Genomic DNA, 24,358 nt, shown 5'->3' with positions numbered 1-24,358 from the left:
ACCCTTCATTACCCCATATCCCACCGCTACACGGGAGTGGGAAGAGAGAGGCCAAGTGCCAGAATAGGCGCATCTTACATATGTGCCTTTTCTGGGGTGACTGGGGCGGTTGTTTTTAGCCAGGGTGGGTCCTATAACCATGGTACCTCCCTAGGCTATTAATATCTGCCCTCAGTCACTGGCTTTCCCACTCTGGAGGAGAAAATTGTGCGGGAACCCACGCCAATTTTTTTCCGGGATTTAACCCTTTAATTTAATAGCTAGAGCTTCAAGATTTTACACACAGACACTTGTTACATTAGTAAAGAAGAATATGTAATAAAAAAAGGGATATGAGATGGTTTACTGTATGTAAACCATGTCTCATATCCTGTCGGGTTTGGGAAGGAGATAGCAAAAGCCGGCAATTGAATTACCGGCTTTTATGCTATCTTGCGCTGAATTAAATCTAAATATATATTTACACAGTGGGGCAAAAAAGTATTTAGTCAGTCAGCAATAGTGCAAGTTCCACCACTTAAAAAGATGAGAGGCGTCTGTAATTTACATCATAGGTAGACCTCAACTATGGGAGACAAACTGAGAAAAAAAAATCCAGAAAATCACATTGTCTGTTTTTTTATCATTTTTTTTGCATTTTATGGTGGAAAATAAGTATTTGGTCAGAAACAAACAATCAAGATTTCTGGCTCTCACAGACCTGTAACTTCTTCTTTAAGAGTCTCCTCTTTCCTCCACTCATTACCTGTAGTAATGGCACCTGTTTAAACTTGGTATCAGTATAAAAAGACACCTGTGCACACCCTCAAACAGTCTGACTCCAAACTCCACTATGGTGAAGACCAAAGAGCTGTCAAAGGACACCAGAAACAAAATTGTAGCCCTGCACCAGGCTGGGAAGACTGAATCTGCAATAGCCAACCAGCTTGAAGTGAAGAAATCAACAGTGGGAGCAATAATTAGAAAATGGAAGACATACAAGACCACTGATAATCTCCCTCGATCTGGGGCTCCACGCAAAATCCCACCCCGTGGGGTCAGAATGATCACAAGAACGGTGAGCAAAAATCCCAGAACCACGCGGGGGGGGACCTAGTGAGTGAACTGCAGAGAGCTGGGACCAATGTAACAAGGCCTACCATAAGTAACACACTACGCCACCATGGACTCAGATCCTGCAGTGCCAGACGTGTCCCACTGCTTAAGCCAGTACATGTCCGGGCCCGTCTGAAGTTTGCTAGAGAGCATTTGGATGATCCAGAGGAGTTTTGGGAGAATGTCCTATGGTCTGATGAAACCAAACTGGAACTGTTTGGTAGAAACACAACTTGTCGTGTTTGGAGAAAAAAGAATACTGAGTTGCATCCATCAAACACCATACCTACTGTAAAGCATGGTGGTGGAAACATCATGCTTTGGGGCTGTTTCTCTGCAAAGGGGCCAGGACGACTGATCCGGGTACATGAAAGAATGAATGGGGCCATGTATCGTGAGATTTTGAGTGCAAACCTCCTTCCATCAGCAAGGGCATTGAAGATGAAACGTGGCTGGGTCTTTCAACATGACAATGATCCAAAGCACACCGCCAGGGCAACGAAGGAGTGGCTTCGTAAGAAGCATTTCAAGGTCCTGGAGTGGCCTAGCCAGTCTCCAGATCTCAACCCAATAGAAAACCTTTGGAGGGAGTTGAAAGTCCGTGTTGCCAAGCGAAAAGCCAAAAACATCACTGCTCTAGAGGAGATCTGCATGGAGGAATTGGCCAACATACCAACAACAGTGTGTGGCAACCTTGTGAAGACTTACAGAAAACGTTTGACCTCTGTCATTGCCAACAAAGGATATATTACAAAGTATTGAGATGAAATTTTGTTTCTGACCAAATACTTATTTTCCACCATAATATGAAAATAAAATGATAAAAGAACAGACAATGTGATTTTCTGGATTTTTTTTTCTCAGTTTGTCTCCCATAGTTGAGGTCTACCTATGATGTAAATTACAGACGCCTCTCATCTTTTTAAGTGGTGGAACTTGCACTATTGCTGACTGACTAAATACTTTTTTGCCCCACTGTATATATATATATATATATATATATATATATATATATATATATATATATATATATATATATATATATGTGTGTGTGGCTCACTGACATATATATATATATATATATATATATATATATATATATACTGTATAAATATTTTGGCGGATGGGTCCATGATTTGTCCATTTTGCAAGCCTGCACAAAAAAAATTGCCGTACGAAAGCCATACGGATGCCATACGGATGACAGACGGATACATTTGTCCGTAAAAATCGCATCCTCTTATAGACTACGGAACAGTGTTTTGTGAAAACTACTGCGTATTACGGCCGTAAAATACGGACCGTATTTCCCTACGCTGAGTGTGACGCCAGCCTTATACTGATAATAATACCTGGGTAATGAAATCCGGCACCTGCAATGCAGCATGATCACATTTATAATGTTTATTTAATTCCTTTCTTTGATGATATCCATAAATTAATTAAAAAAAAATCAGTTTGAAAATAGTGCCGGCCACGTGTGCATTTTTTTTGCAACCCTTTGAACTACTTGCAATAAAACCTTTGATGGTTCTGTGATCACACCCTGATATCTTAGCAATTTCAGGAGAGTTGTATCCCTCTGTAAGGCTTTTAACATTTTTTAACTTAAAACATGTATGAAGGATTTGATTTATGTCCTTATGTCCCTCATTACAATTTGGAACTGCATTACCAGCATATGCTGCAACAATACAGCAAATAATTCTCATGCTCTGTAACTTTCTTCTATCCACTCTTTTAGAGTGGGCAGTATCTCCTCATCATCATTCTGGCAGCACTGTATGTGTTGGAACTTCTTGCCCCTCACTTACCATGCATGCATTGCACCTGCTTTTATTCATGGTTTATCTGTCACTTATCTGAAAACTCATCTTTTTGGCATTCCTGTATTCAATTTAATGGACAGGAGAATGGGAAGCAGAGAGACAAAGCCTTTCCCTTCTTTCGGTAATCGTTCTCCGCATCTCAGCTGCTGAATAGGGATCATTCTCAATACCAGGCGGTGCTTGGCAATTTAGACAAAAGGGAAACAAATAATGAACCATCCTTTGGAGTAACTTTTGCAGAAATAAGACAACATAGTTTTTATGTAAAGTGATTTGCAGATTGTCTGTTTATCACAAGTTCTCTCAAATGAGATCAAGAGTACAGTGACAATATAAAAAAATCATTCATCGTAATATTTACATGTAGGGTAGACAAAGACACCAGCAGAACGTCCTTGTGATAGAGTGGTCATTTCAAACGTTTCCTGGAAGAGTTATGTTCTTATGGTACAAATTACTTCCACAGAAAGCTGTCATTATAAGGTGACTGCCGGAACATGAACAGCTCCCATAGGTTGCCTCACACATTTTGGAACCACGTTTTGTTCTTTCAGAGCTGATATTCTCATGTCTTAAATTAGTTCCCTAAAAAGTCACAAGCTGGGGCAGCAAAAGATGGTTTTATGAGGAATCTGTCTTGAGAAGATTTATCTCAAACGTAGCATTTTCTACAGAGCACACAGACAAATGAATAACAAATGCAAAATTACAGTTGCTGGCTGCCAACCCTGAAAGCAAAAGGATTCAGTAAGTCTTTATCATTGAGACAAGGTCAAAACTTACTATTAGTTTTGTGAAGGGGCGACTCAGGATTTCCTATTTGAATTCGGCACTGACTGGTCTTCTCTTAAGACCTATTGCCTGGTCTGGTTGCACAATGACATCGATATACCAAATGAACTATTACCCTAGTCTAGTCATAGATCAGAAAGGAGACAGGAGCTCCAGATCAATTTAAAAAAAAAAAGATTAACTCTTCATCCTTGTTTGAGGGAGCCACAACAAATTCATATGACTACTATATCTGACAAAATGAGCATTAGCCTTCATCAGTCCTGAAGGACAAAATTTCCTTATAGCAAATCTCCAAAGGACAATGGAGGTACAGACCACAGCGATATCATTAGACCAATTGTTAAAAACACATTTGGGGTCTTTTTATGCACACTATAAGTCTAAAATAGCTATATTGACATTACGTAGTAAGTGATGTGTTAAAACTCAAATACTTCAGATTAATTATAGTTTACTGTAAAAGGTTTATGGAAAGTAAATTCATATAATTTGGTTCTTTGGAAACTCCACTTGCTCAGTAGATGCCACCTTTTCCTTGGTAAATATTTTTCTGAGCAAAGCTCTCTCTACAATACAGAACAAGGAGAAGAGACTGTTTTACCTCTATGGCCACTACCATATCCATGATTGTTTTCTGATAGATATCAATGTCTACCTTTGGGATGGCTCACTGCACCACAAGAGATTACCACATAACCTTTAGAGACAATAAAGGATTGTAGTGAAATTGCCTTTAATCTGAATTATTCAGACATATTATTTCAGTAGGCCCAGGGACATGAGGGTTCATGCGAGAATGACTGGTGACTCTTATTGTCATTGAATTATTGTTCACTGGCTGCATTTGTTGACTGGATACTGATTAGCTGACCAGTCTCCTGGGCCTCAGGACTGTCTGGACTGTTGAACTATTAAGGACACCCTGTTGTCCCTTTTTAACATCACCCCTGAAAGATATCGCACCAAGTTCTGCACACTGTCTCTCTAGGGGGTCTCCTATGTAGAATTTGGCAGTCAACTACGCCGACTCTGCAACCGCTGGCTTGATGGTTAGGCCGCCCACTCCGCTGATACCCTCAGGAACATTACTGTTCTTGAGCAACTTATAGCCTCAGCAAAACGAGAGTGGATAGCCGACCGGAAGCCTGACACCCCAAACCAAGCATCCTGATTGGCCGATGAGTTTACAGCCAACCGACCCCGCTACAGACCCAAGCCCTGTCAACCAAAGATTTGACCAGCCACCAGTCACTCAAGCAGGATTTTCCAATTTCCCAGCAGAAAACCCATCCGGACAAAGAGTTACTAACAGTACCAGTGATTTGACTCACTCCCGGTGCTGTTATACATGCGGGCGCCTTGGACACTGCCCAAGATTGTTCCCAGGGATGGGGCCTCATACCTGGAGCCTATCTGCTGGAAAATCCAGTCAATGTTGGCCAACACGAGCCATCAGGGTCTGAGGGGCACTATCCCTGGGATACACCAGCAAAGAATGAACTGATATACCCTGTTCACACTATATGACAGATTGACCACTCTACACTAGCCAACCTCCATAGCTACCTCCAGCCAGTTAAGGTTAGTGATATCAAGGCTCAGGGACCTCGGAAAACTGGGTCTTCCATCACCCTAGCCAGACCAGATATTGTACCACCAGATCACCATTTACCAGGCCACTAAGTGGCCTTCTTCAGGGCTGAGGATCAGGGCTTGGGGAATGGATGCATTTTTGTGGGCAATTTACCTGCCAATGTACAACAGAAGGAACTGGAGTTGTTCCATCAGCATGGGAGGATCCGTACCATTGAGCTGAAGAATCATGGGGTAGGCAGTGCCACACCATTAACCTTCATCAGCTTCCAGGATACGCAGGATACGGCGAATGCCGTGAGTGGAAGCAATGGATACGAATTTGGTTCTCATTGATTATGTATGGCTTTTCCTAGGTCAAGCAGGAGACCAGGGGGAGGTTATGGAGGACTCCGCCAGAGGAACGGATCACCTTCTTGGCAAACTGAATACAGAGTCCTTGTCTCAGAGCTTCCCATCTCAGAAAGTTGACAAGATCTAAAAGATCATATGAGAGAAGCTGGAGATGTCTGCCATGCCGATGTGCACAAGGACAGCACGGGGATTCTGGCGTTTGTTCGCAACCATGACATTGAATATGCTTTGAGGAAGCTGGATGATGCAAAGTTTTCTTTTCATGAAGGTGAAACTTCTTACATTTGTGTCTCTGCTTAAAGACATGCTAACGGATTGTCCCCGATAAGTGGAGAAGGATGACTGGAAGCCTTTCATGTCTGGTTAATTAAGATGGGGGAGGTATGTGGCGACATTGCATTTAATCTGAATTATTCAAACATATTATTTCAGTAGGCCCAGGGACTTGAGGGTTTATGTGAGAATGACTGGTGACCTTTATTCTCATTGAATTATTTTTCACTGGCTGCATTTGTTGACTGGATGCTGATTAGCTGTTGTATCTGTCCTAGTATTGCAGTCCTAGTATTTTTCTACTCTCTTTGCTCTCTTTGGGAAACAAAGGCACAATGTTTGAATGTTTGTTAATATGTTGACCCTTTGGTGCTCTGCAATATGAAGGATAATCTATGCATGTTGTTTAAACACTCCAGCAGTGAGGGATGGCCTCCTTCCACCTTCCCCCACCTTCCCCCAAGCCTGTGATGGAATGACTGAATGAGAAGTTGTGACCTATAAAAAGGAGGCTCTGCCTGTGTTCAGGGAGTCTACATTACAGAAGTCATGGCATCATCACTCCAACTGAAGAAATACAGAGCTGGCTCATTGGCCATCACTGAACCCTCAAAGACATTTAGAAAATCCAGGTTTGGACAACCAAGTCACCTGCCCTCGTACATCAATGGACTGTCAGCTTCCTAAGCTTGTGGTTGCCTCCTCACTGTGTGGGCCTGCCAAAAGTGGGGAGCCACTGGTGGGAGTATTCAGCACAGGAAGCAGCTCTAATCCCAGTGAGTCAGCGGAAAGGTTAGACTCTGTAATTTGCACCATAATGGTTATTTGCTGGGACTGTTCTGTATGCTATTGTGTTGTGGTTCAATAAATTATTGCCACACTGTTTTACCCTCACCCTGTGGTGTCTGAGTAGTGTTCTGCCAATGGGGAGAGAGCGCGGGCATTCAATGGTATGAGCCATGGTCCATACAGTCTTTCTAAAGACAGCCAGGACAGCGGATGAGAGCACCCACTGACCCTCATGTCACTTGGTGACAGCAGTGGGCTACTACTCAGCCAGGCTGAACTGAGTGAGCTGCAGGGGACTGGTGTTCATAGACAATGTCCAGGGCTCCACAATGCATGTAAACAGATCCAGCAGACCAAACAGACACAGGTGTCAGCGGGCACCCAGGTCCGCTAGCCGAAACCACATGGACCAGGGATTGTCCCACCAAATGCCCGCTCTCCTTTTAATGTGGGCATAACCCTACACAGACATCACAGGGTGAGGGTGAAACAGTGTGGCAATGCTTTATTGAACCACAAAACAGGCAGATAACATGTAGAACAGTCCCAGCAAAATACCCCAAGATGGTACACATTACAGAGTCTCACCCTTCCGCTGACTCTCTGGGATAATGGCAGCTGTTACTTTAGAGCTCCTAGGGTTGGCTACTCCACCTGTGGCAGAGAGGAGGTAGCACCAAACTTAGGAAGATGACAGTCCATTGAGGTACATGACCAGTTGATCCGAGGGTCACAACCTGGCTTCTCCGAACATCTTCATGGAGCTAGGCAACCAACGGGTCCCAATCCTGGCTTTCTCCAAACATATCCATGTATGGAGCAGATCTGTATTCTTCCAACCGGGGCCAAAAAACCCTAGGTTGTTTCCTATAGAATGATTAGAATATGCAACGCCCACAGGGTGTGACAAGGTATAGTGGACTCACTAGACCACTGATGGTACAGTGGCGGCTGTATACCCAATACTCAAAAGACAGGAGAGTGGATCTCATTAGCCTAAAGATATTTATTAACAAGGTAAAAACAAAAAGCAAACAGGTGTCAGAGGGAAAGAACCTCTGGATCACAACACTGTACCACGTAGTGGAGCACCGGGCAAGGTGTACCCCTATACAGAGATTCCCCTGTCACAACACCAGGTGGCCTGAATGCTACGAATCCAGGACCAGAGGACAACCCGTACTGACAAACTAGCAACACAGTAGAATACTTGAGCCTGCTGGTGGAGAGAGTCCCAGAATCTCCATGAAATCCAGCAAGGTTGATCCCACTGGTAGCAGGGTCTGGAGGATTCAGTGAGGAGAGGCAAGACAACTTGGAGTGGGAACCGGAGAGACCAGAGGAGTCCAGGATGGGAATCGCCAGAAGAGGACTCTGTGAAAATAGAGATATAAGTAAAGTACAGAGCACAGCAGAGCGTGGCCTGAAGCTGAGGCAACAATCCAAAGAATGAACACATTGTCCAGGCACCTCCTTTAAGGGGAGGGTGCTTTTTATGCACAGAGCATCATAAAACAGACAGCCCTAATAGCGAACAGGTGTCCTGCCGTTTCAAGTATGTTCAGGAAGCGGGGTGTGGCTCCTAAGAGCATTTCCAAGAGACCAGCCAAGAGGATGCAGGTTCTTAGCAGAGAAAGAAGCCGCTGATCATCTGGAGCCACGGACAGGGTGGGTAAGGCTGTGTGATAGGCGCCGGTCTCCCTGCGCAGCGGAGACCGGACCTGTGGCTGAGGGCATGACAGAATGATAGATTTGTGTGACTCGTGATGGAGCCATGATGAATTGGCAGCAGTCCTGTAGGATCCCCTGGATATCTGGATGTCTTGGCAGAATCTCTGCCTGTCTCTCTCACGCTATCTCAGATGTCAGCCTATTCAAAGGCATGTAACCTTTTTCAATTCTTAACAAGTGTCATTCATTCAGTATTGACATAAAGGGTAAGAATGTAGCATTACTTGATTAATATATTTGCATAATTTTTCCTCTTCTGTTTAAAAATCAGCAAACTACGCGGCCTAGAGAATGATTAACTAGCACATCAGTAAACATGACTAGTCATCAAGGAAGCTCACAATACAAGTCAATATTACAGGGATACACAAACAAAAGTCTGTTTTCTGGACAGGCCAGAAACAAATGCTTAAATTCAAAAGCCAACATACGGATAAAAAGCCTTTTCTTTTTGGTTTGCTAAAAATGTGTGTCTGGTTAATTAAGATACAATTTTGTGTCTCCACAAGGACGCACCCTGCTCAAAGGCCTCCCTCTATGAGCTAGAAAACCAAGAAAGTATCCTGTAGCTATCTATTGTTGTAGTTGTGCCACTGATGATGTGCAGTCATATCATCTTGGTAATGCCGAACCTGATTGGTCCAATGTAAGGAACTCTGTTTATGGCTAGATCAAGTGATGTCATCTAGGAGGTGGGCAATAACCTATAAATGTCCAGCATTCATGCCGCCGATTGCTGCTCATATTGTGGCCGCCAGGGTCATATATCATAGATTTTGATGCCAACTGTCTATAATAGTCTCCAATATTATCTGGGCAGGTGAAGTGTGTCAAGACTTAGGATCAGTAAATAAGACTAGTAAATATTTTATACCAATATACAGGGTGGGCCATTTATATGGATACATCTAAATAAAATGGGAAAGGTTGGTGATATCAACTTCCTGTTTGTGGCACATTAGTATATGGGAGGGAGGAAACTTTTCAAGATGGGTGGTGACCATGGCGGCCATTTTGAAGTCATTCCTTTTTGGATCCAACTTTATTTTTTCCAATGGGAAGAGGGTCATGTGAGACATCAAACTTATTGAGAATTTCACAAGAAAAGCAATAGTGTGCTTGTTTTTAACATAACTTTATTCTTTCATGAGTTATTTACAAGTTTATGACCACTTATAAAATATGTTCAAAGTGTTGCCCATTGTGTTGGATTGTAAATGCAACCCTCTTCTCCCACTCTTGACACACTGATAGAAACACTGCAGAAGAAATGCTAGCCTAAGGGGGTCAGATTCCTTGTAGGAATGCTCGGACCTGACACCCATAATGTGGTGGTGCACCATCTTGCTGGAAAATCTCAGGGAACGTGCCATCTTCAGTGCATAAAGAGGAGAACACATCATCATGTAGCAATTTCAGATATCCATTGGCATTGAGGTTTCCATTGATGAAGAATGGCCCCACTATCTTTGTACCCCATATACCACACCATACCATCAATTATGGGTGTAAGGTCCGAGCATTCCTACATGAACAGTTTCCTGGAAAGTGGATTGGTCATCATAAGCCAGTTGAATGGCCACCAAGGTCTCCCAATCTGACCCACTTAGACTTTTCTCTTTGGGGTCATCTGAAAGAAATTGTCTATGCTGTGAAGATACGAGATGTGCAGCATCTGAAACAACAGATACTTGAAGCCTGTGCTAGCGTTTCTTCTGCACTGTTGCTATAAGTTTGTCAAGAGTGGGAGAAGAGGGTTGCATTGACAATCCAACACAATGGGCAGCACTTTGAACACATTTTATAAGTGGTCATAAACTTGTAAATAACTCATGAAACAATAAAGTTAAGTTAAAACCAAGCACACCATTGTTTTTCTTGTGAAATTCTCAATAAGTTTGATGTGTCACATGACCCTCTTCCCATTAAAAAATAAAGTTGAATCCAAAATGGCCGACTTAAAAAAATAGCCACCTTGGTCACCAACTATCTTGAAAAGTTTTCCCCCTCCCATATACTAATGTGCCACAAACAGGAAGTTGGTATCACCAACCATTCCCATTTTATTCAGGTGTATCCATATAAATGGCCCAGCCTATAGTATTGGTATCCAACAATATATACAGATTTGCAGCAGATTTAGTTGTAATAAAAAATTATAGGAATTAAATATAGGAGTTACTGAGGTGGGTCCTCTCCTTATAATGTCTTAATCCTGTGGTTCATTATTAGAGATGAGCGAGTGGTTCGTAGAACATACCCAAACCTCATTGAATTCAATAGGAGGCAAAACCAAACACAAAGACAAAATGTTAATTAGGGCCAAAAAGCTTCCCAAACAGCTCAAATTAGGGCAGACACCAGGAAAAGTGGCATCAATTGACTCAGAATGCAAATAGTATAATTGCACAGCATGGATGCATGGGATAAAGCTGGGACAGGGCTTGGACCAGCATTTCTAGCTGAAACATTGATCAGTAACAGGTGAATGAGTGACAGGTTTAGGCCTGGTGCTCTTAGAGACCTGCCAAATTCAGGCAACACACATAAAGGAGGCCCAACTTGGAGTCCAAATATTTCCAATAATTAGGGGCAGATCCGAGAAAAAGTGGGATCAATTGACACACAGTAGAAATTTGATAATGGCACAGCAACAGTCAGCCATGGGCCGTGCATGAGGTATCGGGGTCTGGGCCAGCATTTAGGGCTTTGCATTTAAGTTTCAATTAAGATGAGGTGGGTGAGGGACCAGTGGAAGACTGCTTTGCTAGGAGCCCTGATGCCTCATGCAACAGCTCAAATTGCTTTTCTGCTCAGTCACATTCAGTTGGCACACATATCAGCTTCGTCGACTGCTATTGGTAGAAAAATGTAAAGATAGTAACACAGGTAGTTGACTGATGATCAATTCATCCACAGTAGAAATTTGATAATGGCACAACAGTAGTCAGCCATGGGCCATGCATGAGGTATCAGGGTTTGGGCCAGCAGTTACAGCTTTCAATTAAAGTTTAAATTAAGTTGAGGTGGGTGAGGGACTGGTGTAAGCCTGCTGTGCTGAGAGCCCTGACACCTCATGCAACAGCTCAAACTTCAAAATTTAAGGATAACACACGTAGTTGACTGAAATTAAGTGCAGGCCTGCCGGTCTGGGAGCCCTACTGCTACAGGCAACACATATTAAGGAGAGCCAACTTGGAGTGTAAACTATTAAAAAAATTATTGCCATACACCAGTAAAGTGGCATCAATTTCCCCAGAAGACAAATAGTATAATGGTGCTCTAAGACCCCTTCCACTAAAGGCAACCCACCAGACGAAGACCCAACTTGGAGTTTCCACATTTCCCAAAATTATTGTCACACACCCATAAAGTCGCATCAATTTCCTCAGAGAAGAAATAGTATAATGATATTCTGAGACCGCTTCCACTACAGGCCACCCACCAGATGGAGACCCATATTGGAGTCACTACATTTGCAAAAATTGTCACATACCACTGACGTTGCATCAATTTCCCCAGAGTAGAAATAGTATAATCGTGCTCTGAGACCACTTCCAATACAGGAAACCCATCATATGGAGACCCAAGTTGGAGTGCAAAAGTTATTGGAGATGCATGACTTGCTCATCTTGATGAAAGTTAGGTGGTCAATACTTTCAGGGGACAGCCAGATGCGCTTATCAGTCAGGACACCACCAGCAGCGCTGAACACACGTTCTGAGAAAATGCTGGCTGCTGGGCATGACAAAACCTCCATGGCGATAGGCGAGCTCAGGCCACTCTTCCATTTTTGAAGAACAAAATGTGAAAAGCTCCAAATTCCTTCTAATAGCATTGATATTGAACTTGTGATACTCCTGTACCATTATCTCCAGTCGTTCACAACATGCCAGACTTGTACTCTGTTCTGCTGGCGCATATTCTGGTCTAAAAATTGTGTGAAATGACTCAACCAAAATTGATCATGCCACTTACACTCTGCTACTAATGTTTTTGTGTTGATGACTCAACATTCCTGGCATTAGAAGTCTATAACTGCGATGTGCACTAGATGCCTGCCTGCTGTCTTGGCTAAACCCACTCATAAGATTGTCTACAAGCGTGTTTCAATAGTCCTGCATGCGCGTGTTCCTTTCCGGGGGGAAGCATCTGGCAAAATTTACTCTTGCACAGTGGATCTAACAGTGTGGCTACCCAGTAGTCAGCACTATTTCTAATCCTAACAATATGGGCATCATGTTGCAAATAGTGCAGCATGAAGGGGCTCATGTGTCGGCCGCTTTCATGAGTTCCAAGTTCATGGTGTGTTGGTGGCGGGGTAACACTCAAGCTTGCTTCCTTCATCCCCTCCCACCAACCTCGGACAACAAAGAGGGGATTATAATGTCCTGACTGTTGGGCACTAGTGTTGAGCGATACCGTCCGATACTTGAAAGTATCGGTATCGGAAAGTATTGGCCGATACCGGCAAAGTATCGGATCTAATCCGATACCGATACCCGATACCAATACAAGTCAATGGGACTCAAGTATCGGACGGTATCCCTGATGGTTCCCAGGGTCTGAAGGAAAGGAAACTCTCCTTCAGGCCCTGGGATCCATATTACTGTGTAAAATAAAGAATTAAAATAAAAAATATTGCTATACTCACCTCTCCGACGCAGCCTGCACCTCACCGAGGGAACCGGCAGCCTTCTTTGCTTAAAATGCGCGCGTTTACTGCCTTCCGTGACGTCACGGCTTCTGATTGGTCGCGTGCCGCCCATGTGACGGCGACGCGACCAATCACAACAAGCCGTGACATAATTTCAGGTCCTCAATGCCTAATTCTAGGCATTCAGGATTTGAAAATTACGTCACGGCTTCTGATTGGTCGCGTGCCGCCCATGTGACGGTGACGCGACCAATCACAACAAGCCGTGACGTAATTTTCAGGTCCTGAATGCCTAATTCTAGGCATTCAGGATTTGAAAATTACGTCACGGCTTGTGATTGGTCGCGTCGCGGTCACATGGGCGGCACGCGACCAATCACAACCCGTGACGTAATTTTCAAATCCTGAATGCCTAGAATTAGGCATTCAGGACCTGAAATTACGTCACGGCTTGTTGTGATTGGTCGCGTCGCGGTCACATGGGCGGCACGCGACCAATCAGAAGCCGTGACTTAATTTTCAAATCCTGAATGCCTAGAATTAGGCATTCAGGACCTGAAATTACGTCACGGCTTGTTGTGATTCGTCGCGTCGCGGTCACATGGGCGGCACGCGACCAATCAGAAGCCGTGACGTCACGGAAGGCAGTAAACGCGCGCATTTTAAGCAAAGAAGGCTGCCGGTTCCCTCGGTGAGGTGCAGGCTGCGTCGGAGAGGTGAGTATAGCAATATTTTTTATTTTAATTCTTTATTTTACACATTGCTATTAATCCCGATACCGATTCCCGATATCACAAAAGTATCGGATCTTGGTATCGGAATTCCGATACCCGCAAGTATCGGCCGATACCCGATACTTGCGGTATCGGAATGCTCAACACTATTGGGCACCCATCACCTGTTTCTCCTCCATTTGTACCTCAGCTCCTGCACCTTCAGTAACAGTTCGTCAGGTACCATGAGCTGTAATCCACCCTCCCATGGCACTCTCCTATGCCACGACAGTCCAGACCGTAGAGATATTGTTATCCCTTCTGCATCCTCCTTTGCTTCCACCTCTTCCTCTGGATCCACCACCTCATGTGCTCCAGCATGTAGATGACAGGAATAGAGATGCTGATGATGGCATCATCAGCGCTAACCATCTTAGTAGCCATTTCAAAACTGTGCAGAAGGGTACATAGATGCTTCATCTGTGCCCACTCCTCAAGCGTGATTTGCACCATGTCTGTACTGTACTGATGGCCCAGGCTATGCAAAAGGACATACTTCTCCAGTGCTTGTCGTTGCTGCCACAGTCTCTGCAACATGTACAGAGTAGAATTCCACCGTGTCGGCACATCACATATAAAACGGTTAATCAGTAGGCCGAACGACCTCTGTAGCAATGCAAGTTGATGACCTGCAGGGTGCAAACAGCGGAAGTGAGACTAGAGATGAACGAACATGTTCGAAAAATGTACGCCAATCTAAAATTCAATGCGAACGTAACACATTCGGATTCGTGTTCGGTTTCCAGAGCATTTTTACTCAAAGTCGGCGGAATTCGGTCACAGTTAGGTAAATTATCTCGTTTCTACTAATGCTTTTGTTTTGCCTTTGTCTAGGATAGTGGTGCTGTATGATAGGTGGAGGGATATGTTTTATGAGGGGAAGGGGTGTGTGTAGGTCAGAGGAGCTGCATAGTGTAATTTTTTCTTCTTTTTTCTTTAACAACTTAATGTGTGTACATTCTGACAGCCAATCAGGGTGCAGAAGCCCTCCACAACGTCATGACACAAGGTCGTCTGTGGTTGGCTGCCGAAGTCACATGTCCTGTCCATATAAAAAGCGGACATCTTGTTTTGCTGTCGCCATTTTCTCTGTGTCACAGTGCAGAGAGGCCACTCCTGCTACTGCTCCTGAAAGTGAACTTGTCAGTTAGCTAGATAGGATCCTTTCTTGTGTGAAATCGATCTTCCAGCATCTAACTAGATTGTGCTAAAACTGTGTTGCAGTCTCTGGAGACCCTATTTGCTAATCAAAATCATTTGGGCATAAACTGTGCTGAATTGAGAAATCAGGAGGCCCCAGTTCCTCTTTAAAATTGTTAGGCCTAATATAAGGGTTCAGCCATGAGTCCCTATTTGCTAATCCAAATTGTTTGGGATAAAACTGTGTTGCAGTGAGAAAGCAGGAGGCCACATTTCTTCTTAAAAATAGTTAAGCCTAAAAGCCTAATATTGGGGTTCAGCTAGGAGGAAGCTGCATTTGCTAATACAAATCGTATGTGATAAAACGGTGTTGCAGTGAGGAATCAGAAGGTCACATTTCCTCTTAAAAATTGTTAGGTCTAATATAGGGGTTCAGCCAGGACTCCGTATTTGCTAATCCAAATCATTTGACATAAAACTGTGTTGCAGTGAGGAATCGGAAGGACACATTTTCTCTTAAAAATCGTTAGGCCTAAAATTGGGGTTCAGCCAGGAGTTGTTATTTGCTAATCCAAGCGCAGCCAACCTCATTTCATAATCCAAATAGTTTGGAATGTTAGTTTAGTGCAGGCATTAAATGAAATTGCCTGACTCCGTGTCGGTGTGCAGCGCCCCAGAGTCCTGGTCGTTGCAGTACTGACGCTCCGCCACTAAGGGGAGTGATGGTACGTCTGATGGCACTAAAGGAGTTCACCTGACCAGGTATCACAGTCACACATTACACTTCACACTCTGGCCACCAGGGGGAGCAAAGGGTTCTATGTATTAGGCCACTCCTCACAATCTGGTAAAACTGGGGGCTGGATAGGAAGTTAGACAGAAGCTGACTGGGTTTGATCCAGGCAACATCCTGTGGCAGAGGGGTGGAAGATTCAGGGGGGGTCTCTGTCAGGGGTGGGATCCTGACAGTGGCCTAGCGAAAAGGACAGAACGTTACGGAGCCGCCCCTGCACCCGTTGCGGTGGCATCCTAAGAAAGGACACGAAGCGAGGTTTATTGTGGAGAAGTGAGAAACGAGATCACAGCACAAAGGAGAATAGAGCCAGTAGGAGTTGTGCCTTAAGATCGTGGCAACATCCTACTGAGGCGCGTAGCCGGTGGCCGGAATGCCGAGGAAGTATTGGGCTCCAAGCATTACTTCAAACAGTGGCAGGACAGTTAATTATAGGTTGGCTGTCTCACCTAAATCACCTAAGCAGACATAGGAGGCAATTGTGGGAGAGGGGCGTCTCTAGGGTCCCAGAATAACTCCAGGCCTACCCGTCATACGGGTGCGTCCTAGCCATATCATCTGGGGGACAGAGAAGAACATCAGAACAGAAACGATAGTTGTGAGAAAGAACATCAGAAACAGACACAGCAGTTGTGAGGACTATCCGGTGGTGCTCAGCAGGGAGGTAGTACAACACACAGGCGCTAGAAGGTAGGCACTGATTTCCACCTGAAAAGGAAACTCTGGATGTGCCTTCGGACCGGCCGGTCTCAGCCAGCCCTGTTAGCAGTGCTCTGGATTGTGGACCCTGAAGCCTTCAGTAAAGAGGTAAAGAGACTGCAACCCTGTGTCCTCGTTATTCATCGCACCTTGCACCACGCACCACCATCACACCTTTCATTGGACGCCTGTTGTGAATTCCGCTCTTGGGCTCCCTCCGGTGGTTATAAGTAGCATTTTTGTGAGTTCTGCTCTTGGGCTCCCTCCTGTGGTTTTGAGTGGTATGGCTGCTTCTTGGATTTAGCATCAGCAGCTGTTTTCACTGATCGTCTTTCTGGCTCAATTATATTAGTCTGGCCTTTTCCCTAATTCAATGCCAGTTGTCAATTGTTGAGCTTGGAGTCATGGCTCTCTGAGGATTTCCCTGTCACTCTGACCATTTCAGCAAAGCTAAGTCCTTGCTTGTCTTTTTGCAGTTCACTTGTTGTGGACTTTGTTGTTTAGCACTTTCTATGTTTTGCTCATTTGTCCAGCTTATCAGTATGTATCTAGTCAGCTAAGCTGGAAGCTCTGGGCAGCAGAGTTTGCCCTCCACACCTTTACTCAGGTGTGGAGATTTTTGCATTTCTCTGCGGTGGACTTTTTCTAGTTTTTATTACTGACCGCACAGTGTTCTGTCCTGTACTAATTCTTTCTAGCTAGTAGTGGCCTCCTTTGCTAAATCTTGTTTCATACTACGTATGTCATTTCCTTCTCCTCTCACAGTCATTATTTGTGGGGGACGGTCCTATCCTTTGGGGATTTTCTCTGAGGCAAGATAGCTTTCCTGCTTCTACCTTTAGGGGTAGCTAGATCTCCGGCTGTGACGAGGTGTCCAGGGAGTGACAGGAACATCCCACGGCTACTGCTAGTGTCTGTGTTAAGATCAGGAACTGCGGTCGGTATAGTTACCACCTGCTCAGAGCTAGTCGCATGTCGCTCCTTAATTACCAGACCATAACAGTACAACTGGCCAAAAATGAGCTGAATGCATCTCAAAAGAAGGAAAAGAAAAAGAGTTCTGAGCCATTTTTTTTTTCTTTAGTCTGTTTTGTCTTTTTCCTTCCTCTTAATCTCTGGGTGATTCAGGATTTGGATGCGGGCATGGATGTTCAGGGGTTGTTTTCTCGTGTGGCTCAGCTTGCTGCAAGAGTACAGAGTATTCAAGATTATGTTGTTCAGACTCCGGCCTTAGAGCCTAGAATTCCTGCTCCAGATTTTTTTTACGGGGATAGATCTAAGTTTTTGAACTTTAAAAATAACTGCAAATTGTTTTTTGCTCTGAAACCCCGTTCCTCTGGTGACCCCATTCAGCAAGTAAAAATAGTTATTTCTCTGCTGCGTTGTGACCCTCAGGACTGGGCATTCTCCCTTGAGTCAGGGGATCCGGCATTGCTTAATGTAGATGCATTTTTTCAATCACTTGGATTATTGTATGACGAACCTAACTCTGTAGAGCATGCTGAGAAAACACTGTTGGCCCTGTGTCAGGGTCAGGAAGTGGCAGAATTATACTGCCAGAAATTTAGAAAATGGTCTGTGCTCACTAAATGGAATGAGGATGCTCTGGCAGCAATTTTCAGAAAGGGTCTTTCTGAAGCCCTTAAAGATGTTATGGTGGGGTTCCCCACGCCTGTTGGTTTGAGAGAATCTATGTCTCTGGCCATTCAGATTGATCAGCGCCTGCGCGAACGCAAAGTGGTGCACCATATGGCAGCGTCCTCGGAGCAGAGTCCTGAGCCCATGCAATGTGATAGGATTTTGACTAGAGCGGAACAGCGGGGATACAGACGTCAGAATGGGCTGTGTTTTTACTGTCGGGATTCTGCTCATGCTATTTCTGATTGCCCTAAGCGTATTAAGAGGGTCGCTAGATCTGTTACCATTAGTACTGTGCAGCCTAAGTTTCTCCTGTCTGTGACCCTGATTTGCTCATTGTCATCTTTTTCTGTCATGGCATTTGTGGATTCGGGCGCTGCTCTGAACTTAATGGACTTAGAATTCGCTAGGCGCTGTGGTTTTTCTTTGCAGCCTTTGCAGAGTCCCATACCCTTAAGGGGTATTGATGCTACACCGTTGGCTAAGAATAAACCTCAGTATTGGACTCAGCTGACTATGTGCATGGCTCCAGCACATCAGGAAGATTGCCGTTTTCTGGTGTTGCATAATTTACATGATGTTGTTGTACTGGGTTTTCCTTGGTTACAAGTACACAATCCAGTGCTGGATTGGAAATCAATGTCTGTGACTAGTTGGGGTTGTCAAGGGGTACATAGTGACGTTCCTTTAATGTCAATTTCCTCTTCCCCCTCTTCTGATGTTCCTGAATTTTTGTCAGATTTCCAGGATGTATTTGATGAGCCCAAGTCCAGTTCCCTTCCTCCACAGGGACTGTGATTGTGCTATTGACTTGATTCCTGGCTGTAAGTTCCCTAAGGGCCGACTTTTCAACCTGTCTGTGCCTGAACATACCGCCATGCGGAGCTATGTAAAGGAGTCCTTGGAGAAGGGGCATATTCGTCCATCTTCGTCACCATTGGGAGCGGGATTCTTTTTTGTTGCCAAGAAGGATGGCTCCTTGAGACCCTGTATTGATTATCGCCTTCTTAATAAGATCACAGTCAAATTCCAATACCCTTTACCTTTGCTCTCTGATTTGTTTGCTCGGATTAAGGGGGCTAGTTGGTTTACCAAGATTGACCTTCGAGGGGCATATAATCTTGTTCGTATTAAACAGGGTGACGAATGGAAAACTGCATTTAATACGCCCGAAGGCCATTTTGAATACCTGGTGATGCCTTTCGGGCTTTCTAATGCTCCTTCTGTATTTCAGTCCTTTATGCATGATATTTTTCGCAATTATCTGGACAATTTCTTGATTGTGTATTTGGATGATATTTTGATTTTTTCCAATGATTGGGAGTCTCATGTGAAGCAGGTCAGGATGGTATTCCAGATCCTTCGTGATAATGCTCTATTTGTGAAGGGGTCTAAGTGCCTATTGGGTCATTCCCAATTGGCTCCTAGGCGATGGGGCTGCCAATACTCGAAAGACAGCATTATTACAACTCTTAATAGGATTATAATACCAATTCTTAGGGAATTGGTTGTGGTATAACCACCATGGATCAACGCAAGGGTTTGAATAGTGCAGTTACCATTCATTGCGTATTAATAAATAACACCATGTTCAGTGGCATTTTTCAATTCTTAAACTGAGAGACTCCAAAAAAAAACCCAATGATCCTTGTAGAGAAAAATGTGCTCTTTCTAATGATATCAGAATTAATATATTTTAGGGGTACTCTTTTTGAGAAATTTGACCTAAAAATAGGTAAAATTCGTTTTTTTTAAGTTTTTCATCATATGTGGGTGTGAATATTTCCACAAATACATATGCTTTGACCGTGATATTGCAGCAATGCAAAGTCATGTAGATGTTTGGTGTACAGGGCAAAGCACCAGTTACTATTGGTTTTTGGTCTTGAGTTATATATGGGCAAAGTTTGGCATAAATTTTAGGCGACGCGTTTTTCAAGCTACTTTGACACAAAATTGCGGCCGAAATATTGTTTTGTCATAGCCGGTAATAATTTTATGGTGTTTAGCAGCAAAAGTTGAGCTAGTATGCCAAATTTCAGCATCATAGCCAGTATAGAACTCTAATGGCTATGTGCCAAAGTTTGCAAAATCCTCTTAGCTGAAGCCACAGGCTTAGTGGAACCTCCAGTGAAAGGTCAACAGTGGCCAATGTATTTGAGATCTGGCCCTAAAAATTTACAGAACCTCTTTTCAAACATACATGTACATCCTTATAAATTTTCAGCAAAATCAGAGAAGGTCGAGTGGGGACGATTTTTAAAACTGGTCCACTTGATGTGGAATGACCCTATTTGGAGTTCAGAAGGTCTCTTTTTTGGGGTTTATTTTTTTCTCCTTCGTCTATAGAAATGGATCCTGTTAAGGTCCAAGCCATTCATGACTGGATTCAACCCACATCTGTGAAGAGCCTTCAGAAATTTTGGGGCTTTGCTAATTTTTATCGCCGTTTCATTGCCAACTTCTCTAGTGTGGTTAAACCCCTGACCGACTTGACGAAGAAAGGCGCTGATGTGACTAATTGGTCCTCTGAGGCTGTTGAGGCCTTTCAGGAGCTTAAACGCCGATTTACTTCTGCCCCTGTCTTGCGTCAGCCGGATATTTCTCTTCCTTTTCAGGTTGAGGTTGACGCTTCTGAGATTGGGGCAGGGGCCGTTTTGTCACAGAGGAATTCTGATGGTTCCTTGATGAAGCCATGTGCCTTCTTTTCCCGAAAGTTTTCGCCTGCGGAACGCAATTATGATGTCGGCAATCGGGAGTTGTTGGCTATGAAGTGGGTATTTGAGGAGTGGCGACATTGGCTTGAGGGAGCCAAGCACCGCATTGTGGTCTTGACCGATCATAAGAATCTGATTTACCTCGAGTCGGCCAAGCGGCTGAACCCTAGACAGGCTCGGTGGTCCCTGTTTTTCTCCCGTTTTGATTTTGTGGTCTCATATCTTCCAGGATCTAAGAATGTTAAAGTGGATGCCCTCTCTAGGAGTTTTTTTCCTGATTCTCCTGGAGTCCTTGAGCCAGTTGGCATTCTTAGGGAAGGGGTGATTCTGTCTGCCATCTCCCCTGATTTGCGGCGGGCGCTTCAGGAATTTCAGGCTGATAAACCTGACCGCTGTCCTGTGGAGAAGCTGTTTGTTCCTGATAGATGGACAAGTAAGGTAATTTCTGAGGTCCATTGTTCTGTGTTGGCCGGTCATCCTGGGATTTTTGGTACCAGAGATTTGGTTGCTAGGTCCTTTTGGTGGCCTTCCTTGTCGCGGGATGTGCATTCTTTTGTGCAGTCCTGTGGGACTTGTGCCCGGGCTAAGCCTTGCTGTTCCCGCGCTAGTGGGTTGCTTTTGCCTTTGCCTGTCCCAGAGAGGCCTTGGACGCATATTTCCATGGATTTTATTTCGGATCTACCTGTGTCCCAGAGGATGTCTGTTATCTAGGTGGTTTGTGACCGGTTCTCTAAAATGGTCCATTTGGTACCTTTGCCTAAATTGCCTTCCTCCTCTGATTTGGTTCCATTATTTTTTCAGCATGTGGTTCGTTTGCATGGCATTCCAGAGAATATTGTGTCTGACAGAGGTTCCCAGTTTGTTTCCAGGTTTTGGCGGGCCTTTTGTGCTAAGATAGGCATTAATTTGTCTTTTTCTTCGGCGTTCCATCCTCAGACAAATGGCCAAACTGAGCGAACTAACCAAACCTTGGAAACCTATTTGAGATGCTTTGTGTCTGCTGATCAGGATGATTGGGTGGCTTTCTTGCCGTTGGCCGAGTTTGCCCTTAATAATCGGGCCAGTTCGGCTACTTTGGTTTCGCCTTTCTTTTGTAATTTTGGTTTCCATCCTCGTTTTTCTTCAGGGCAGGTTGAGCCTTCTGATTGTCCTGGTGTGGATTCTATGATGGACAGGTTGCAGCAGATTTGGACTCATGTGGTAGACAATTTGACGTTGTCTCAGGAAAAGGCTCAGCGTTTTGCTAACCGCCGTCGGTGTGTTGGTCCTCGGCTTCGTGTGGGGGATTTGGTCTGGTTATCCTCTCGTCATGTTCCTATGAAGGTTTCTTCCCCTAAGTTCAAGCCTCGGTTTATTGGTCCTTATAAGATTTCTGAGATTATCAATCCAGTGTCTTTTCGCTTGGCCCTTCCAGCCTCTTTTGCCATCCACAATGTTTTCCATAGATCTTTGTTGCGGAGATATGTGGTACCCGTTGTTCCATCTGTTGATCCTCCTGCCCCGGTGTTGGTTGAGGGGGAGTTGGAATATGTGGTTGAGAAAATTTTGGATTTTCGTTTTTCGAGGCGGAGGCTTCAGTATCTTGTTAAGTGGAAGGGTTATGGCCAGGAGGATAATTCTTGGGTGGTTGCTTCCGATGTCCATGCCGCCGGATTTGGTTCGTGCTTTTCATTTGGCTCGTCCTGATCGGCCTGGGGGCTCTGGTGAGGGTTCGGTGACCCCTCCTCAAGGGGGGGGTACTGTTGTGAATTCCGCTCTTGGGCTCCCTCCGGTGGTTATAAGTAGCATTTTTGTGAGTTCTGCTCTTGGACTCCCTCCTGTGGTTTTGAGTGGTATGGCTGCTTCTTGGATTTAGCATCAGCAGCTGTTTTCACTGATCGTCTTTCTGGCTCTGCTATATTAGTCTGGCCTTTTCCCTAATTCAATGCCAGTTGTCAATTGTTGAGCTTGGAGTCATGGCTCTCTGAGGATTTCCCTGTCACTCTGACCATTTCAGCAAAGCTAAGTCCTTGCTTGTCTTTTTGCAGTTCACTTGTTGTGGACTTTGTTGTTTAGCACTTTCTATGTTTTGCTCATTTGTCCAGCTTATCAGTATGTATCTAGTCAGCTAAGCTGGAAGCTCTGGGCAGCAGAGTTTGCCCTCCACACCTTTAGTCAGGTGTGGAGATTTTTGCATTTCTCTGCGGTGGACTTTTTCTAGTTTTTATTACTGACCGCACAGTGTTCTGTCCTGTACTAATTCTTTCTAGCTAGTAGTGGCCTCCTTTGCTAAATCTTGTTTCATACTACGTATGTAATTTCCTTCTCCTCTCACAGTCATTATTTGTGGGGGGCTGTCCTATCCTTTGGGGATTTTCTCTGAGGCAAGATAGCTTTCCTGCTTCTACCTTTAGGGGTAGCTAGATCTCCGGCTGTGACGAGGTGTCCAGGGAGTGACAGGAACATCCCACGGCTACTGCTAGTGTCTGTGTTAAGATCAGGAACTGCGGTCGGTATAGTTACCACCTGCTCAGAGCTAGTCGCATGTCGCTCCTCAATCACCAGACCATAACAGACGCCCCTTAGCAGGGTCACGGACCGGGTCTAGCCACCGTGACAACCCCAGGACCGAGATAGAGAGGCCCGGTACCAAGTACCCCGCGGCCCTGCGTCTGGGGGCGCTCCATGTGCGGCAAGCCGCAATGTAGTATCCTCGTCTTCCTCCTCCACCCCCTCTGCTGAGCAACTCAGCTGCATGCGTCTGGGTTCACACCAAGTGGGATTTACAACCTCATCGTCATCCTCTCTGTTCTCCCACTCCTTGCCTTGAGAGTCAGCTTCCTCTTCCTGCCTTGAAAGCACAGTACAGTCCGTGTGCACCTCAGGTATCTGAGTCTCATCATGATCACCTCCTCCCTCAGGGGTTAATGTCTTGAGTCGTGGGTCTGGATTCTGCTCAGACCCTATTTTGTCCTGCCACGGATCCAAAAGGAAATCATTTTGGCATGGGTGCAGATGCTTTCTTCCTCTGAAATCTGTGAATCCTTGGAGCAGACCTCTGATGCCCATGGAATAGAATGTGTGAAGAGCTTTGCAGACTCAACCATCTCTGATTCCTCCCAGTCAGTTGGGTGGTTGGAGAGTTGGGACTCGGGGGCAAACAAGGGTAATTGGTGTGCCACCTCTGAGGATTGTACTGTGTGTGATGTTAAGGTGGAGGAAGAGCAGGAGAGACCACTTGATTTAACGCTTGCCATCCACTGGAACACATGCTCTTTCTGGCCCCTGTCTACATGGTGTACCGTTGTGTGGCTCCCAAAGAAAGGGAGTGGAGTAGCCCATCCAGTAACCATTGTTGTCAGTTGTCAATGTTGACAGTTGTCAATGTTGTCAGTTGTCTTTGGATAGGATGGTGTTTGTTCAGCACAGCTTTCAGTAACATTACCACCTAAACCATGTACATGTCGAATACCAAACCTATTCCACCTTCCACCAAGAACTCG

At 44.7% G+C, this 24,358-nt stretch overlaps 1 pseudogene; it reads left to right on the top strand.

The window, feature by feature from the left end:
* LOC143817760 (serine/arginine-rich splicing factor 9 pseudogene) overlaps positions 1–6,008 on the top strand; it is a 73,919-nt pseudogene extending 67,911 nt beyond the window's left edge.
* The last annotated feature ends 18,350 nt before the right edge of the window (positions 6,009–24,358 follow it).

The sequence above is a fragment of the Ranitomeya variabilis genome, chromosome 3 (assembly GCF_051348905.1).
Source record: "Ranitomeya variabilis isolate aRanVar5 chromosome 3, aRanVar5.hap1, whole genome shotgun sequence".
Lineage (NCBI taxonomy): Eukaryota > Metazoa > Chordata > Amphibia > Anura > Dendrobatidae > Ranitomeya > Ranitomeya variabilis.
This window is presented reverse-complemented; position numbering and strand designations above follow the sequence as displayed.